Genomic DNA, 7,627 nt, shown 5'->3' on the forward strand with positions numbered 1-7,627 from the left:
GAGGTCACCCTGTGACGCTGCCGACACCGAGGCTCATTTCAGCACCGTGGACAGCGCTATGAAATCACGGCACACATTGACAAATAAACTCATGAGTACAGTCCTCACAGTTTAAGTGAGGACACGCACCGCCGCCGCAGCGCCAAACGCACAGCAGCCGCGGAACCAGCGTCTCAGCAGACGCCATCCCTCCCGTGAAAACGCGGAAACACACTAAACTACAAACAACGCCACATTTCACAAATAATACATGCAACATGTTTACCTTTTTATTGACAGTGCTTCTATTTGACTATTGCATCGCAAGTAGTGATGATGACATCATGTTTTCTTTTTTAAGTTGAATGATTTGTCTGAATACACTGAAAACACTGAACATGTGTTTGTTCCCTTTTCAGGATGAGTTGGAAGCAACCCAAGAGGGGCAGTGGCCCTGGTGGCAGTAGTGAATGAAGATCAGGTTCCTGCAGGAGTTCCCTTTGAAACTCACCATGTGTCTCTGGTCCTCACAATCAGGTTGTAATGGCTCACACACTGATCTACGCTCTCCATTTGAAGTTGTCAGAAGTAGAATGTAATAATTTGATTTAGTAGAAAGAAAAGAGTCAATTCAACTTAAGTATTAACATTTGTATAAAGAAGATCATTTCAGTTCAGATAAATCCGTTTCACATAAGTGTCACATACTTAGTAGTTTTCATTAACTGAATGGAATTAGTACAATGCACTTTACCCAAGTTACTTTAACAACAAATACTTGAGTTACTTGTACTCAAATCAAATACTTTTGTATGCTTAAATTGTTTGAGTTAATAAACTTAATTGGTTTCCTAAATGGTTAAAGTTGAAGTAACTCATTCCCCGCAGACAAGATACATTCTCAACATTAACTTCATAAAACCAGAGACCATTATGGCTACATTGTTGAAATGAAAGAAACACACTCAGTGCAAACATAGCCACAATCTGGAAATATAAAATGAGGTGGCCCCGTGACCCTGCCGACACCGAGGCTCATTTCATCACCGTGGACAGCGCTATGAAATCACGGCACACATTGACAAATGAACTCATGTGCATGCTCAAGCTACAATACAATTTCAAATGCATTCTTTTCTTTTTTTCGTTAGATACAAGGAAGTGCGGTGCGCCCGGCCCCGCCAGGATCCCACCTCAGCCCGGCGCGTGTCGGTCTTCACTTAAGCCGCGCGGCGTGGCGCGGCACACAGGCGCACACTCCATATCCACACTCCGGCTCAACGCGCACCGCAGCCACTGAACCACCAGGCTCCTCAGTCACAGCGCACATGTTTTCAATAATAAGCCCCGCCCCAAACATTTCAAGCTTTCACACCTGATTGGCTGACCATTGTGCCAATATTTAAACTCCTGTGTTGACAGCCGCACCAGAGGGACAGATCACAGATGTAAGTTTGACGTTACTTTGTTTCCTTGTTTCTTCACTGACATCAGTCTTCTTCTCATCTCTTGTCTTTGATGAAACGATCACAGTCACCTGTTTGTGTCTCACTCTCTGTTTGCAGCATCAACGCAAACCTGCTACAAAACCCGGACTGGTATTCATGGATGGACTGAACTGGATTCGGTTTGCTGGTGTGAGTACAACAGAAACTCATCACAACCAAACAGAAACAAACACACTTAACACTTAATTGTAAGTGTACACTCAAACTTTAACACTTTTTTTTTATCATATGACATTTAAACTAATATTTAAATAAACATTTAGTTTGGAATGAGTATCAAGTAAAACCTGAAGTGGAGCTCCACTGAATATTATTATTATTATTATTATTATTATTATTATTGTTACTAAGTGATGACGAAAAAAACCCAGGTCAGTATTTTGTAACCTAAGAAAACCAATGTGATGTAAGTAATTATTGAAAAGGCTATTTATTAATTTAAATAATTAATGACACTTAAGTCGTTATTTAATGGTGTAATTATTAATATAAATCATCTAAAAAGGCTTGGGTTTCTAGTAACTAACTGGTGCTAACTAACTCAGCAGCCAGGAGTCACACTGTGAGTGGCTAATTGGAAGAATCAGTAGAGGAGAGGAAAGTAGAGGAAACCAGGTGCATGTACAGTGAATTTGGTCAATATTGCTTCTTGCAATAAAGAGTTACAGGGTGCTGTCACATTTCGGCAGGGCCTGCCGAGAAGTGACTGCACCCTGTAACTCTGGATTGTTAGGGCTTACATTCTCTATCTTTTCAGCATTAGCAGTCGAGGAAAACAGGTGCATGTACAATGAATTTGGTCAGTATCGCTCCTTCAAACAACGACTTATAGGGTGTACCCTGTATACAGTATTATATCTACCAGTAGACCTACGCTCACTACCTCTTAACCGATGCGCGTTCCCGTCGGAGGCAGTCATTTTTCGGCAAGGTTCAATGTGTTGTGCCTTCAGATGGTGTTCTGCACACTTTGGTTGCGCTGATTTGAGTTCCTTTTGCTTTCTTGGCATGGCCTTTCTGCTGATCTTTGACCTCAACATGGCATCACTGGATATTTTCTGTTTGTCACACCGTGGTTGTGCAAGCAGTTTGTAAAAATACTACCAGTAACCATGCCACATTAAAAGCTCCTTGAATCACCTTTCTTCCTAATGCTGATAGTCTGTTTGAACTTGATTTGGGCGTCCTGATCATGTCTACCTGCCTAAATGCAATGACTTACTGCCATGTGATTGGCTCCTTCAATCAGTGTGTTCATAAACAGAAAATGTGTACCTAATAAATTGGCAGATGTGTGTTTAAATCCAACCAGGAAGGAATATAGAAAGCAGTTTATAGTAGACATGTAGTTTTTCCTCTGCAGCTATAGGTGGGTGGAGTTTGCACTGCAGCTTCTGTGGCGTTTGTTTTGTTCACCGTTGTTGGAGACCATTATGGCTACATTGTTGAAATTAAAGAAACACACTCAGTGCAAACATAGCCACAATCTGGAAATATAAAATGAGGTCACCCTGTGACGCTGCCGACACCGAGGCTCATTTCAGCACCGTGGACAGCGCTATGAAATCACGGCACACATTGACAAATAAACTCATGAGTACAGTCCTCACAGTTTAAGTGAGGACACGCACCGCGGCCGCCGAACCACCAGGCTCCTCAGTTGCGACACGTACCGCAGCCACAGCACGAGGCACCGAGATCCCACCTCGGCCCGGCGCGTGTCGGTCCTCACTTAAGCCTCGCGGCGGGGCACACAGTCAGCGCAAACACGACACGTACCGCCGCCGCAGCGCCAAACGCACAGCAGCCGCGGAACCAGCGTCTCAGCAGACGCCATCCCTGCCATGAAAACGCGGAAACACACTAAACTACAAACAACGCCACATTTCACAAATAATACATGCAACATGTTTACCTTTTTATTGACAGTGCTTCTATTTGACAATTGCATCGCAAGTAGTGATGATGACATCATGTTTTCTTTTTTAAGTTGAATGATTTGTCTGAATACACTGAAAACACTGAACATGTGTTTGTTCCCTTTTCAGGATGAGTTGGACGCAACCCAAGAGGGGCAGTGGCCCTGGTGGCAGTAGTGAATGAAGATCAGGTTAGTTTACTGGCCTGAGTACAGTCCTCACAGTTTAAGTGAGGACACGCACCGCGGCCGCGGAACCACCAGAATCCCAGTTACGACAGGTACCGCCGCGGCAGCGCACGGCACCGGAACCGCAGCCGCGGAGCGCACAGCAGCCGGGGAGCGCACAGCAGCCGCGGAGCCCGCGCAAACCGAGATACATTCAAGATACATTCTCAACATTAACTTCATAAAAAAAGTGCGGTGCGCCCGGCCCCGCCTCGGCCCGGCGCGTGTCGGTCTTCACTTAAGCCGCGCGGCGTGGCGCAGCGCACAGGCGCATCCTCCATATCCACACAACGGCGCGACGCGCACCGCAGCCGCTGAACCACCAGGCTCCTCAGTTGCGACACGTACCGCAGCCACAGCACACGGCACCGAGATCCCACCTCGGCCCGGCGCGTGTCGGTCCTCACTTAAGCCGCGCGGTGGGGCACACAGTCAGTGCAAACACGACACGTACCGCCGCCGCAGCGCCAAACGCACAGCAGCCGCGGAACCAGCGTCTCAGCAGACGCCATCCCTGCCGTGAAAACGCGGAAACACTAAACTACAAACAACGCCACATTTCACAAATAATACATGCAACATGTTTACCTTTTTATTGACAGTGCTTCTATTTGACTATTGCAAGTAGTGATGATGACATCATGTTTTCTTTTTTAAGTTGAATGATTTGTCTGAATACACTGAAAACACTGAACATGTGTTTGTTCCCTTTTCAGGATGAGTTGGAAGCAACCCAAGAGGGGCAGTGGCCCTGGTGGCAGTAGTGAATGAAGATCAGGTTCCTGCAGGAGTTCCCTTTGAAACTCACCATGTGTCTCTGGTCCTCACAATCAGGTTGTAATGGCTCACACACTGATCTACGCTCTCCATTTGAAGTTGTCAGAAGTAGAATGTAATAATTTGATTTAGTAGAAAGAAAAGAGTCAATTCAACTTAAGTATTAACATTTGTATAAAGAAGATCATTTCAGTTCAGATAAATCCGTTTCACATAAGTGTCACATACTTAGTAGTTTTCATTAACTGAATGGAATTAGTACAATGCACTTTACCCAAGTTACTTTAACAACAAATACTTGAGTTACTTGTACTCAAATCAAATACTTTTGTATGCTTAAATTGTTTGAGTTAATAAACTTAATTGGTTTCCTAAATGGTTAAAGTTGAAGTAACTCATTCCCCGCAGACAAGATACATTCTCAACATTAACTTCATAAAACCAGAGACCATTATGGCTACATTGTTGAAATGAAAGAAACACACTCAGTGCAAACATAGCCACAATCTGGAAATATAAAATGAGGTGGCCCCGTGACCCTGCCGACACCGAGGCTCATTTCATCACCGTGGACAGCGCTATGAAATCACGGCACACATTGACAAATGAACTCATGTGCATGCTCAAGCTACAATACAATTTCAAATGCATTCTTTTCTTTTTTTCTTTAGATACAAGGAAGTGCGGTGCGCCCGGCCCCGCCAGGATCCCACCTCAGCCCGGCGCGTGTCGGTCTTAACTTAAGCCGCGCGGCGTGGCGCGGCACACAGGCGCACACTCCATATCCACACTCCGGCTCAACGCGCACCGCAGCCACTGAACCACCAGGCTCCTCAGTCACAGCGCACATGTTTTCAATAATAAGCCCCGCCCCAAACATTTCAAGCTTTCACACCTGATTGGCTGACCATTGTGCCAATATTTAAACTCCTGTGTTGACAGCCGCACCAGAGGGAGAGGAGATGCTGACAGATCACAGACGTAAGTTTGACGTTACTTTGTTTCCTTGTTTTCTCACTGACTCCAGTCTTCTTCTCATCTCTTGTCTTTAATGAAACCATCACAGTCCCATGTTTGTGTCTCACTCTCTGTTTGCAGCACCAATGCAAACCTGCTACAGTACAAACCTGCTACAAACCCCAGACTGGATTCGGTTTACTGGCGTGAGTACAACAGAAAGTCATCACAACCAGACAGAAACAAACCGCAAACACACTTAACACTTGAATCTAAGTGTAGAGTCGAACGTTAACACTTTAATTTTGATCATATGACATTAAACTAATATTTAATTACCTCATTTATTTTTTTTATAATTTTAATAATGTAAATATTAGCATTTTAGCTCAATAGCTTCCAGGCAATGTGACCCAAAGACTCCAAGTGAGTGTACAAACATAGTACTAGACTGCCTAGTCAGGACACACCTCTTTATATTCCATTTAAATACTTGATTTACTTTCAATCATTTCTTTAATGCAAATATTAGCATTTTATCTCAATCGCGTCCAGGCCATGTGACCCTAAAGATTCCAAAACAGTGCAGCAACATAGAACTAGACTGCCTAGTCAGGACACACCTCTTTTTATTCCATTTTAGTACCTCCCATAATTTTTTTTAATCCATTTTTAACGGTAATTCGTTGATGGTCCCTAAATGAGACCACGGTTGTTGAGAGCGATGGGTCGGACTTTGTACAAGCCGTGATCGTGCACCTATCTCGGGGTGGAGAAGGAGGAGGGTGCCGTTGGATCTGGAGCGAATGTCTGTTGAATATCCAACCTGGAACTGATTTCAGCGCGGTACGTTGTCGGAGGTGATCAGCTCCGCCTCTGCGGACGCTCGGTGCTCACAGTGCCCAGGGCAGAGCAGCGTTACCTCGGCCTGTCCTGATGAAATGATCCTCTGGCTCAGACGTCTCTCAGATGCTTGGTGTGATCCATAGATTTGTGGTTGACATGTTACTTTGTTTTTAATGTAAACACTTTGTATATTATTACTAATAATTGATTTTACCTTCGAATTTTAGGTTTATATTAAAGTGGCACGGCCATTGTATATGTATTTGTTAAAATCCCAAGTCTCCTCCTCACCTGCCTCATCACTGGCACACCTACCTGGACCACACCCCTAATCCTATATAACCCGCCCCTTCCGCCCTTTGACACCCCTATTTTCCCTCCAAACAATCCACGAGAACAAAGGGACACTGGCTGTGAGTTTTATGGACGTTCACTCATTTAATGATTCATTTGGTTGATACTACATCTTGTATGAAGACTTACTTATTGCTTGTGTGTCATTATACTAGATTCCTGAGTTTAATCCTTTGCTAAAGAGAGGAAAGTAAGAGTGGATGTATTATTGATGTTAGTCTAAGACAACCTCATTTCTTATTGTATATTTGATACTTTCTAGATTGTAATATTTCCTTTATCATTTTCATATAGACAGAATCATCCACCATTACCCCTCATCACCGACTACCGTTTACTTGGAAATAAAATATTGCAACTTGGAAAGCTGCCTGGATCCTGTGTTTAAATGTGCACCCAACATATGATGTTCAGTCAATCACCGCCACTATAGTGTACAGTTCTTTCATATTTGTGTATGTATTTGAATATAAATGTACAATTGTAAGTTCAAATAAATAATACATTAACTGTCAGTTGATGTACTGATATCTATGAGTAGTCTAGTGAAAAACAGACGTAGCACCATCAGTAGCTCTTTGTGTTTTATGTCACAGGTCTCCATCAACATATGCAGCACTCGGGCATGAAGAAACTGTGAATTCAACTCCTCCTTGCCGAACTAAAAGAGAGACGACCTGCACTCTTTAGTGAAGCTCAAGTGAGTGAAAGAGGATGGTGACACCCACACACTGTCAAAGTCATTGTTGTAGCAATGCCTCATCTGGAAAAGAGTTTTAATATGACAGCGAGGCTCATTTCAGCACCGTGGACAGCGCTATGAAATCACGGCACACATTGACAAATAAAATCATGCGCATGCTCAAGCTACAATACAATTTCAAATGCATTCTTTTCTTTTTATTAAGATACAAGGAAGTGCGGTGCGGCCCGGCGCGTGTCGGTCTTCACTTAAGCCGCGGCGCACCCTCCATATCCACACTCCGGCGCGACGCGCACTGCAGCCGCTGAACCACCAGGCTCCTCAGTTGCGACACGTACCGCAGCCACAGCGCCCAGC

The 7,627-nt window shown here is 44.1% G+C and overlaps 1 long non-coding RNA gene across 1 annotated transcript; it reads left to right on the top strand.

The window, feature by feature from the left end:
* Positions 1-1,142: 1,142 nt before the first annotated feature.
* On the top strand, positions 1,143-4,435 carry LOC131449247 (uncharacterized). The gene is made up of 3 exons (XR_009234259.1): positions 1,143-1,427; positions 1,545-1,616; positions 4,350-4,435. It is a non-coding gene; the product is annotated as an uncharacterized LOC131449247 (long non-coding RNA).
* The last annotated feature ends 3,192 nt before the right edge of the window (positions 4,436-7,627 follow it).

This window comes from Solea solea, assembly GCF_958295425.1.
Source record: "Solea solea chromosome 4 unlocalized genomic scaffold, fSolSol10.1 SUPER_4_unloc_19, whole genome shotgun sequence".
Taxonomy (NCBI): domain Eukaryota; kingdom Metazoa; phylum Chordata; class Actinopteri; order Pleuronectiformes; family Soleidae; genus Solea; species Solea solea.